This window comes from Rhinolophus hipposideros, assembly GCF_964194185.1.
Source record: "Rhinolophus hipposideros genome assembly, chromosome: 11".
Classification (NCBI taxonomy): Eukaryota; Metazoa; Chordata; class Mammalia; order Chiroptera; family Rhinolophidae; genus Rhinolophus; species Rhinolophus hipposideros.
In genome coordinates, this window is record NC_138057.1 from 41,474,224 (window position 1) to 41,486,953 (window position 12,730).

A 12,730-nucleotide genomic window follows, 5' to 3' on the forward strand; every position below is an offset into this window, starting at 1 on the left:
ATTTTCATTTTTAAAATCATAAAAGGCAGCACTTCTCGCGTTTCCTGCCTCTGAAGAAGGGGACACAAAGTTTTGAAAAAGACCCCACTCAAGCGCCCAGCCATTTGGAGAACTAAGAACGAATGCGATCCTGAGAAACCGAAGAGAGGAAGAGTCGGATGCTGGCTCCCCTCCCAGAGACCGGTAATGCCCAGAGGGCGCGCTGACCTTGGCCAGGAGCCGCGCGCGGGGCCCCCACACGCGGAGGTAGGCGAGGCGGACAGGCTATAGGCGGGGCCTAGGGGCGGCCGCAGGGGCGTGGCGCGCGGGCTGGGGCTCGGAGACCCGGAGGTGCGGTACCAGACCGCTGCGAGCGCATCGCAGCGCAGGGCGAGCGCGCGGCAGGTGAGGGGTGGCTCCGCGTGGCTCTTCTGGGGCGCCGCGCGGTACCGCACCCTCTTGCGCCCCGGGACCATACTCTTGCTGCAGGTAACCAACTCCCCACCGGCTTCCCTGCACGGCCGCTCGGCGGCGCGGGAGGGATGGGAAGGATGGGAGGAGGGAGCCGGCTCTTCGCCTGGGCCCGGCTGCCCGGAGCGGGGTGGGACTCTCCGGGCAGAGGAAGCGGAGCCGGGGCTGGAAGAGAGGACGTCTGGTAGGAATCCTCAACAAGCGTGTCCGCCCGGGGCCGGGGATGGCGCACGACACCATACCTCGACCTTACTCTTCTGTCCGATCAGTGGTGCTCGGGGCCAGGACTCTGGTGCCCAGTGTCACCTGAAGCCACTTTTTCTGGCCTCTTTCCCCCTTGTCCGCAGAGAGAGTAGGAATCAGAAGAGTCGGCTGCTGGGGTGGATATGCTAAGAGCGAACAGTTATCACTGCCGTCCCTTGGGTGCCAGCGGCTTTAACTTTATTTAGTCCTAACCGTACCCCTGCCAAGAGACATTACCAGCATTTTATTAATAAAGAAGCCGATGCCAGATTGATAAATGACTCACCCTGGGCGACTGGAACAACTGGAAAATAGACTCAAGTTGGGGGCCTCCGAAGCCCTCAGGCTGCTCCCTGTCTTCCGGCTCCCTCCCTGTCCTTTACGCGCAAGACTAGGAAACTCGCGCTGCTGGGTATATTATGAACACAGGTGATTCTTTTTAAACAGAGTCAACTCCTTTCCTAAGTTTCCGTTTTTGATTTTGTTTTGTTAGCACCCAATTTCTGATTCAGATTCTTACAATTTTTGATTATTAGCTTTTTGAAGTGTTAGCTCTCGCTCACAGCGCTTTCTCTCAGATGCAGAGCAAACCCCTGAAACCCTTGCCTGCCACACACTTATCCTTCACGGTGGACGATGTTGCCTGCAGATCCAGGCTGGACATTATGGGCTGCCCAGGTGAAGGTGAGTTTCGTAGTCACCTGGCATCTTGGGTACTTTCTGCTTATGTTATTTCTTTGTAGAAGAAGAGTAGGACAAGAGGCGAATTGGGAGGATATACATTGTTCAGAAAAAGCGATGGTGTCTGGAGATGAGAACAGGCCACGGCTTTTTTGTGGCCTGAATTCAGTGAGTGGTAGGTGAGGGACTCTGTCAGGAACTTGTCCCCTCCTCTGGGCATCTGGGCATTCTGCCCCCCTTTCAGAATAGTTCTGAAAGGCAGGTTTGTTTCATAGAAGGGAGGAGGAGGGGTGAATGGTTTTTAAAGATCAGTGTAAATTACCTGCTAGGAGCCCAGGCAGTTCCAGACAAGCCCCCCTGCCAGAAGATTTTGGTAACAGATTTCAGTTCTGGCAAGAAGGAAAAGCTCAGGATATCTGCTAGTGCTTAATGAATTTTGTACAGGCTTTCAAAATTGTAGCTTTGGGAAACTTTGAAATCTTAGAAATGGCTAACTCCTCTATTTTAAAAAACAATGTAACATACTGTGAATTTACTTTTACAAAGTTTTAGTGGTAGATGAAAGAAGGTGATATTTTTTCCATTTCATGATTAGGGTTTGAAGCTTACCTGTCAGCTCCTCTGCCTTTGCTTCAGCTGGGCTCTGACAGCTCTTTAGCCTTGACCAGAAAACGTACCAGATTCCATCCCTCACTAATGATAACTCATTTTTGATTAGTTATAGAACTCCTCTGAGTCACAAGTTGCTTCTTTTCCATTTGTAATTTAGTTATTAAACACTAAGAAAAATGTTTTCGCTATCAACTATCGACACAATCAACTATCTGTAGGGACTGAACTTCATATATTAGAGAGCTAAGTGGGCCTTGGTTGGCCCCAGGTGACCTGCGGCGGACCTGCTAAAATCTGGGTGGGTATCAGCCATTCCCTCCTCATAACCATGCAGAAATTCTGGCCCAGTTAGGCCAGAGTTTCTTTTTCTGGCCTCCTTCCCCCCAAATAACTGAAAAAAAAAATTTTTTTTAATGTGAAATCTGGTTTAATATAAATAATGGCTCATTTTTTTTTAAACACAAGGAATAAAATTGGTTCACACATCCATTTTCAAATCTCTGTCTTAGAAACTGCTATACCTATTGACTGCATTCTCAGGTGAATGAAAAATTCTGACCTATGATGTAGATACTGTGTATTTCTTCATGAAATGAGGTGTTAGGAAACAAATTAATACTGTTGAAAATGATCTCTTCTAATTCTCAATTTCTGTTATCTATGATGTGTATATTATTTCCACTGCATTGAGTACAGTAGTCCTTTATGGGCCAACCAAGGAATCATGTCACTATCCTTAATATTCATTCTAATGATATTTATGGTTCTAGCTCAGGACATCAATGCTTAACTCCCTGCCTTAAAAAGGGAGTTCCCAAATGACTTCATATAAATCAGTGTGTTTCATCTGGGGACTGTATTCTTAACCACATTGGCTGTGACAAGAGAGGCATAGCTTAGGATTGTTTCCTTGTCATGTTTCCTTGTTGCCTGTTTGTGGCAAATGCCATGTATGTTTAGACCGATTTCTCAACTTTGGCACTTTTGACACATTTGGCCAGATAATCTTTTATTGTGGGGACTGTCCTGTGCATCATCAGATGTGGAGCAGCATCCCTGGCTTCTACCCACTAGATGCCAGTAGTCCTCTTCCTCCAGTTGTAAAAACCAAAAATATGTCCAGATATTGACATATGTCCCCTGGGAGACAACGTCACTCAATTGAGAGAAAAAAATGAGCCACTATTTAAAATGCTGTAGACGTTTATGAACTAAATTATAAGTAAACACAAATAATTTTAAACTTCTAATAACTAGAGAAGCTGTTTGTAAAGTTTAACCAAACATCTGACATTAAAAAAATAATAATTATAATAAAGATGACTAAACCAGTGCTCTTCATGAACAGTTGCATGTGTCCTGCCAGGTTTTATCTCCAGAGAAATTTTGATGTTATTAAAGTTTAAAATGTTGGAAGCTGAAAAGGAATTCTACAGTTTTCATTTTTCTCCTGTTAGTATACTCAATGGTTTTCCATTTTTTAAGGTGATAGAGTATTAACGGACTATGCTTGGTGAATTGGGAAAATTGACACAATCCCTAATATTAGGACCCCAAACAAAAAGTTTTAAGCAAAAATTTTAATAATGAGACGCAGCGTAAATCATGTTCAGACTAGAATTTAGTTCTACGAAAATCAAAAAGCTTTTAACCTAACAGTAAGAACTGAAACAATCATGTATTTCTGTAGTCTGAAAAATCCCAATTTTATGAAAGAGAGCCCTACATAATATAGCTTATATCAGAAAAAAAGAATGCTTTGAAACTCTAACCCTCTTTTTCAGACCTTAAGCTCAGAAGGCTGAAAATACAGCCTTCGTTATACAAGATGTGTTCTTAGCTAGAGATTGGCTATCCATTGGGTCTCTTCCAGAAATCAAACTAATTTGTAAGACTCAGGATGGGTTACATAATTTGTGGGGCCCTTTGTTTAAAACTTATGAAGAATTTCAAGATGGTGACAGGCAGGTGAGCATTAAGCAAAGGGTCTTGTGTGACTGCACAGGTTGTACAACCATGTAAAAATCTTTGTCAATAACTCACAAAAGGATGGTGATCACAAATGCATATCTAAACAGAAAATGTTATTGCTTCCACAAAACACCTATAGTTTCTGATTCATTGATTATACTAATATTTCCAGTCAGGAGTCCTACGTAATCAATGCACTAAATTTACCAAGCAATTTCTCCAGTGATTGATTTTTCTTTTGTTAAAAAGGTAGCCAAATTTGAGTGTCTTGGGTATCTGAGTGACTTATTTATTTATGCATTCGTTAAACAGCTATTGCTGAGCACCAGTTAGTTGTCATACATTGTCAGCTCTGGGGCTACATCTGGGAACAGGAGGGAGGGTCCCCTGCCTTTATGAGACATTTAGTCTAGTGGCTAGAGGAGATGGGGCTGGGGAGGCAGACAAGTACATAGTCACACAGGCTATCACATTATAAGTGGCACTTCAGGAAAGCACAAGATGTCCAGAGAACATTTAACCTGGGGACCTAACCTAGTTTAGCAGAAGGCATTACTCAGGGTAGAGCTCCCTTAAAAGAGATATTTTAAAAGGCTTGGAAAATGAGTAGGAAATAGGTGAAATAGAGGTTGAAGTTCCAGGCTGAAAGAGTTGAGAGCAAAGCAGGAATGTGCTTGGGATGAGTGAGGCCTCTTGGATCATTTTTAGGATTTTGGACTTTAACAGAAAGGTAGTGGGAACCCATTAAAGGGTTTTGAATGGAAGAAGAGATTATTAGGTTTGGGTTTTTTAAATGATCATCTTTGCTGTGTAGTGAATGGTTTGGAGGGGTAGGTCCTTAGTTTGCACAAAGGTGTGGTGTGTCATGAGAAGGCATGGAAGCCCCACGCACCTTCTCCCATACCTTGCCCTATATAGCTCTTACATTGGCTGTATCCTTACTAATAAACTGATAGTAATAAGTAAAGTGTTTTCTAGAGTCCTAGCTGAGCTAGCAAGTTTTCAAACCTGAAGGGGGTTCATAGGAACTCCCAAATTTGTAGTTGGCCTGGGCACCCCATTTGCAGCTGGCATCCGAAGGGGTCAGTCTTATGACTGACCCTTTAATCTGTGGGGTCTGTGCTAACTCTGGATAGTTACTGACAGAATTGAATCGAATGTTTGGATACCCAGTTTGGATACCCAAATTTTCACATATATATATATATGTGAAAATTTGGGGTCTTGCTTTCCTCATAAGCTTTAATCTAAAACTGCCTCTTTCCCATGAGATGCTCCTGTAATTCATTAAGTGGAAAATAAAATTGCTACTAGAGTAAAAATAAGTGCTCAAACTCCAAAAAGTAATGAGTACTGTGTGTGTGTGTGTCTGTGTTTATGTGTGTGTGTGTGTGTGTGAGAGAGAGAGAGAGAGAGAGAGAGAGAGAGAGAGAGACCGAGAGAGAGAGAGAGAGAGAGAGAGAGAGAGAGAGAGAGAGAGAGAGAGAGAGAGAGATTTCTTTGAAATGTGTATGTCAAGCCACTTGAAAACCTGGAAGTTCCAGAAATCACGTGGTCAGTCCTTTGCTTCCAGAGAGGTAAATAAATGTTTTAAGTCACTTAAACATAGGCCATGTGCTGTCTCAGTCTTTCATCCACTAGCCAACTTGGTGCTGTGGTCCACAAACCAGCCCAAGGCAGTTTGGGTCTTTCTGGTAAACAGAGGTTGGTGAGGGCTGCTGTCCTCTAGGCAAGCAAGTCTCAGGTCACCTGGCCAAGGGGCTCCGACTGCATTTCTCACACTCCCACACAAGGTTCACCTAAGGCACGGGCGTCAGCAGAAGTTAGCTGACCATCGGGTTGGAGTCAAGTAATCATGAATTTTCCTGGCATCAGCAGCTGGACCCAGGAATGTGCCTAGGGAGCAATTGCAGGCTACTTGTTTGCCAGGCTTGTTTGTCCTTTTGATATAAATGCAGGACCTGCCTCTGGAATATCCCTCATCCATCCACATTGATGAAGCACCCTGATCTCATCTTTCTTCACTCGTTTCTCATATCTGTTATGCCAATCGAAGTCATTAAACTCACCTAGGGAGATCCAGTCCTAACACTCCTGCTACGTAGCAAAACCTCTGTTTGCAATGAAAATGCCTAAAGCACATGTTCAGTAGTCGCTGCCACTGGAGTGTGACCAACCCAGGACTATGTTTGTGTCTGGGCTTCTTAACCTCCTCAGCTCCCAGGATATGAATCCTGACACACTTACATCTTATTGGCTATATTGAAGTATTTTAAAAGTACATAATAGACAATCTAACAGTGTTGTATTGATAGCCTTTTATTAGAACTTTTGAGTTCCCTAAAAATAGGAGACATGGCTGTAAAAATACAGGATTTAATATATATATAATATACATATTATATATGATATGTGTGTGTGTGTGTGTGTGTGTGTGTGTCCACAGACACTGCACCAAATTGGACTCACTAGGAAAGGGACTGATGGTGGATGTGATTTTTGGAACAGTGCAAAAGTCATCCTTACAAGGTAGACTGATCATGCTCAATAATACCATTTTTTGAAAGGGGTTAAAAATAAAATGTAAATAAAAAAAATATGCTAGATTTCATGTTGGACTCATACAGATATTTTTTTTCTTTTTTTGGTTATGAAATTTGATCTGTATTGAAAGAGGGAAAGGAAAAAGGGGAAGTAATGTTTGATGGACATGACCACAAACGAATGTCAGATTTTTCATTTGAGGTTCTTTGGGTTGCTCTCCCAACCCGCCCCCTACTACCACCTCTAGCCTGCCCCCCTCCCGCCCCCAAAAAAAGGATTGAGTCGAGGCAATACAATAGAGTGTGAAAGGACACGTTCTGACAGGGTGAGGTTCCAGGATCTGGTTAGCTTCAGCCTTTCACTCACTGTTGACCCTTAGAAATCACTTGTATCCCCTGGGCCCCAGTTTCCTTGTGACTTAAAGAGGAGAGTGGGATTTGGGACTAGATGGAGTTTTTCCTTATGGTTTGGTAATATGCTCCTTTCTCTAAAATATTTTCTCGGTCAGATAAGTTTGAGGAACACTAAATACCATGTCCCTATCTTTAAATATCCACAAGTGAGCATTACTGTCTTAAAGGCTAAGAAATAAGAGGCCCATGAGTATAGAATCTTGTGTTTCGTTATGACCCCATTTCTCTTAACATTGGATCATAGAATCCACTCCATCCTCATGACCTAGTAACTGCTCCCATAGCTGGTGTTTGTAGCAGGACTAGATGCTCTCCAAAGTTCCTTTCAGCTCTACAATGGATGCATTGTTCCAAAAATAGATTTTAACTATATTGACCAGGCCTATAATTTCCCTCAGAAGACTCAGCAAATATCCATTGTCTGAATTCCTTGATATCAGGGAGATGCAGTATGTATCGTATGATTGGGTTTTTCCCCGAGAACCTAGGATTCCATTTTGTATAATACATTTTTGGTGTCGAGTTAAACTGAGTGTGTACAGGTATTTGTTAGTAAACTTGAAATACAGTTTCTCATTTTGGGAGGTCTGAAAAAGTTACATTTGGTCACGAATTAAAGACTTGAACCAAGTCCAAACAAGAAAAAATATAAACAATAATAATGAATAAATTGCTAATGTTCATTAGGGCTCTCTCATTATGTGTCAAATACAGTATAAGCATGATACAGGTTGGCTCACTTATTCTTTATGAAAACTAAGGTATATATGATCCTTATCCCAATTAAATCACTTAAAATTAAGTAATTTTTTGTTTATTTTGTTTTTTTAACCAGTGAAGAAGCTAATTATATATAATTATATAATTATCTTAATATAATCATCAAATTATATAATTATAAATATAGAGAAAATGGTACTCAAACATTACTGGTGGCAGTATAAGTAAGAATACTCCATTTGGAAGGCAATCAAAAGCCTAGAAATTTGTTTTGATCCAAGAATCCTACTCTTGGGAATTCCAAGGAAATGTTTTCAAAAGCCAAGAGAAAACAAAGCTATGAGAATATTCAGAAGTGTTTATAGCTCAAGTTTATAACAATATAATTTGGAAATACCATTAGTATCCAACTACAATCCACAAACTAATTGTGCCAAAATAATGAAGACACCTTCATTAATATCCATTAAATGGAAAAAGCAGAATAGTAAACTGAATCCCAGCTACTGGTCCATCTGAGCCCAAATGCAAGTCAGTAGTGTCCCTGGACAGGCATCAGAAGGGAACACGAAAATTATGTATACCTGTACTGGACCTGTAAATGGCTTTTTGTTTGTTTGGAAATTATCTTTAATGCTTTGTACACATATTTAACTGGAGCTTATTGTGTTGGAGGATTGGGGCCATTTTATGTCAATTGGCAATTAAAAGAATTCCTGAAGTAAATGAAAATTCAAGCACTACAAAATGTTTGAATAAGTACCCGCCACCTCCCACAAATAAAAAGATGATCACTGGGGCTGCCGGTAGTTGGTTAAAGGAAGGTGCTCTCAACAACAAGGTTGCCGGTTCGATCCCTGCATGGGCCACTGTGAGCTGCGCCCTCCACAACTAGATTGAGACAACTACTTGACTTGGAGCTGATGGCTCCTGGAAAAATATTAAAAAAAAAAAAAAAGATGGTCACTAAATAGTTTGGGTGTGTGCTTCTCAAATTTTTCCACAGCACATTTACAGTTTATTTGGAGGCTTGTTTTGGTTTATTCTGTACAAACTGAAGTGTAGCTGAATACCTCAGGAATATTTGGAAGGTTCTGAGGCTCCTTGAGAGGTTAGGAGGTAGGGAGAGGTATAATTCGAAGGCGTTAGTAACTGGATCCAGTGTTATTCTTGGCCAGAAAGTGAGACTGCCCTGTACCCTGTATCCCCTGGGGAGTCAACTTTGGGTTGAGCCACCCCACCTCTTTCCTGGAGTAAAGGACCATTTTCAAAACACCTAAAGCCTCAGTTTCCTTACTGCTAAGTGAGAGTAAAAATAGCTACTTACAGGGGTGTTGTGTGAATGAAAGAGACAAATTTATGTAAAATGCTGGGCAAAGTACTTGCTAACTACTAACATTAACAATTTCTTTAATTCTGAGATAACTTTGGTTGTAAAAGTACCATCAATTTAATATCAGTTTTTAAGGAAATAGAAGAAATACCGTAATAGAAATAAAATGAACACATATTATATCAGTGCATCAAATGCCTATCAATTAAAAAAAAGTCAATGTAAGAAAACAACTTGTCAGATGTGGGGGAGGAAGAAATTTTCCTCTACCGCTCTAGGTTCTTCAGGCTGGTCTAATATTCAAATAGACATGAGAGAGATTAACAAGAGAAAATAACCAAATTTAATTATATACATACATGTAGGAAACCCACATACACAAGAGGTTCAGAGACAGAAAGGGAAAAGGAGATAAATATATATGGCATTCTGAACTAAGGATGAGGTAAGGTGCTTTGGAGCTTCAGAGGAGGAAGATCATTCACAGGATGAGCAGATGTTCTGTAACAAGTTTACCCTGCCCTATAGACAGCATTAGAAAGTTATCTCTGCGGTGGCCGGATAGCTTAGTTGGCTAGAGCGTGAGCTCTTAACAACAAGGTTGCTGGTTCAATTCCCACATTGGATGGTGGGCTGCGCCCCTGCAACTAAAGATTGAAAATGGCAACTGGACTTGGAGATCCTCTACAACTAGTTTGAAGGACAACGACTTGGAGCTGATGGGCCCTGGAAAAGCACACTGTTCCCCAATATTCCCCAATAAAGTTTTAAAAAAAGTTATCTCTGGTGATAAGTCTTATAAGCAAGGCCCCTAATATAAATTTTTTTAAGGAGAGGTAAAAATTTTTCAAGAGCCTGTGGGGTCTCGATTGCCTTCAGCTCAAAATAATTCATACACCAAAGTGGCATCTGTTGTGGAGGCCTGTTTTGAACCCGGAGGCCCTTCAAGGACTTGTGGACATAAAGTCTGATAAGCATTTTGTCTTGCCTCAGGACTTCCCTCTCATCCTCCATTCTCCTGACAGTCAGCCCAGTTAGCTCTCAGCCTCCCCTGTCCCTGTCCATCACCCCTCTGCTGAGGAAGAACAAAATGCTTCAATACTCAGGAGCTGGGGATCCCCTAACCGAACCCAACTGCTCTGGTGCACAAGTGAGGAGACCAACATGCGGAAAGGTTAAGACAGGTAAGGTCAATCATGAAGACAGGAGGAGAGCCACCCAGTATGAGGCCAGTTGTTTTGGGTTTCTTTATAGATACCCTGTAAGAACCAACACAGATGCCTTTGAATTCATGGTACATCCTGACAGTATAATTTAGAGTATTTAAGTACTGTACTTCAGTTTACTTATCTGAAAAAGACTAAGAGCTGGAAGTCACATTTAGCAAAAAGCATCCAAGATACCTGCCCTACCTTTTTGGGGAGGATGCTAGTGGATGTTGAAATAGTTCTTTTTTGGGGGGTGGGGGTGGGGGTCGTTACCCATTGAATAAGCCTGTGTGGGGCCCAGGAAGTGTGAGTAGAGGAGGTGGGTAAGAAGCCTAAGACTAGACCCCCATGACTAGGAGCTCACCAAGCACATGTATGGCTCTGTTCTCAGAGATAGTGAGATGGTGGTCGTAACTCATGATCATTGAACAACTGCTATGTACCAATCACCCTGCTAGGGGCTTTATAAGTTTTTTAATCAACACCAACCAAATCAAGGTAATTCTGAGCTCCACTTTTCAGATGAGGAAACTAAGGCCCAGAGAGATTAGGTAGCCTGATGAAGTCACACTTTAGGATCTCGCATAGTTAGGATTTATACAGTCTATCCTTAAACAACATGGGTTTGAACAGTGTGGGTTCACTTATATGGGGATGTTTTCAATAACTACATACAGTACTGTTAATGTATTTTCCTTAGGCTTTTGATAACATTTTCTCTAAGCTTCCTTTATTATAAGAATACAGTACATAAAAGATATAACCTACAAAATATGTGTTGACTTTATGTTATTGGTAAGGCTTCCAGTCAACAATAGACTTTAAGTTTTGGGGAAGTCAAAAGTTATACACGAATGTTTGACTGTGTGGGGGTCAGTACCCCTAATCCCTGTGTTGTTCAAGGGTCAACTGTACTCAATTCTGTTTGACTTCACATTTTTGGTTCGCTCGGAGGCTTCCAGTAGTAAATGAAGTTGGATTTTAAAGAATGGACAATCATTGTGGTTCAGGAAAGGGACCATGTCTAAGAGGTTGAGCTGGATTTTAACAAGTTGAAAGAAGTCAAGCAAAAAGAACACTTCTCTTTCTTGGTAATAGCCAGCCTTATATTATGTTGTATGAAATGAGAATATTTCCCCTGACAATCACTTTTAGCAAGCCCAAAATCTAGACATATGGTATGACCTGGAATTTTAGAACTTTCTATAAAAATGAGGGAGTCTACATTTTGGAATTAGAATTTCCAGGACCCAGGAAGCATTTAGGAGGCTAGAGCATTTAACATTGGCATTGTTCAGAACACCCAGGACGTATGGGCTACGTGATAAGCCCATGGGACTGAACCAGGACCACCGTTAAGATGTCTCTGCTAAAGATTTGTTCTTGACTTTTGGCCTTGCCAACCATGTAACTTCTGAGCCCTAGTGTCCTCATCTTTAAACCTAAGTGGACAAAATGAACTTTAAAGTACTTTTCACATGTAAAATGTTGTTTCCATAAAACTATGATTCTCCATTCTGTATTATAAACTACCTAGTATTGGATAAAAATTTTATAAAGGAAAGGAAAAAAAGTTTATTACTCTTCAATCTGGAATTTTGAAGTGAACAATGAGAACTTTTTATACTTATTTTTGGCCTGCAGTGATAATGAGTTTGAAGACTCCTTAAAAACAAAACAAAACAAAACAACTATCTCTGTGTGTGTGTGTACTTAAATAAATATAGGTATTCCTGTTCAAGTCTGTCAAGGTCAGCCTCTGCAAATGAACTCCATTGCCTTAGAGGACAGGATTTTTCTCATTCCAAAGTTGGTTTAGCCATTACTCATACTTTAAAGAAAAAGAATAAAACAGGATAAAGCTATGCAGGCAACAGGAAACACCCTGGTCTTTGAGAGGGATGCAGTCATGTGACCATTGTTCTTTATTCCCCAATTTTTCATGACGCTAAACTCGCAAAGATCCTTTTTATTTTGGGGGCGGGGGGCATTTCAGACATTTCTGGGGTCATACCTCTCCATACTGGGGTTTTCTGGGCATACTGGGCATTTCTGGGGTCATACCTCTGCATACTCTCCTAATTATTTTAATGTCCGTCTTCTCTTAACAACTTCTAAGTAACACTGTCTAACTGTATTCACCAACTCCGGAGGTGTCTGGTGAAGTAAGCCAGCTACATCTTTTTTCAAATCAGAACAAAGAGGTTAAAAAAATAATAGCCCTCGAGGTTAAAACTGTGTCATTATTCACAATGTTGTGCCACTCTGCGTTCCAGAACTTTTTATCATCCTAGAATCTCTGTACTCATTAAACAAGAACCTGCCCCCAGACGCTGGTGACCGCAATTCTACTTTCTGTTTCTATGAATTTGATTACTCCAGGTACCTCATATAAGTGGAATCATACAGGGTTTGTGTTTTTGTGACTGGTTTATTTCACTTGGCACAATGCTTTCAGTTCATCTCTGTTATAGCATGTATCAGAATTTCATTCCTTTTTAAGGCTAAATAATCCATTGTATATGCATATCACACTTAATTCTGATATTTCAGTA

General features: G+C 41.2%; 1 protein-coding gene across 2 annotated transcripts in view; it reads left to right on the forward strand.

Moving 5' to 3' along the window:
• The first annotated feature begins 302 nt into the window (after positions 1-302).
• The window catches only part of GCNT1 (glucosaminyl (N-acetyl) transferase 1), a 32,068-nt gene continuing 19,640 nt past the window's right edge, over positions 303-12,730 (forward strand). Inside the window, exons 1-3 of one of the 2 annotated variants that reach the window (XM_081067548.1) lie at positions 322-468; positions 798-1,122; positions 1,272-1,377. The gene's annotated coding sequence lies outside the window, so the exon portion shown is untranslated. Of the gene's footprint in view, positions 469-797; positions 1,123-1,271; positions 1,378-12,730 lie in introns of both variants that reach the window. The other variant, XM_081067547.1, reaches the window with a different exon arrangement.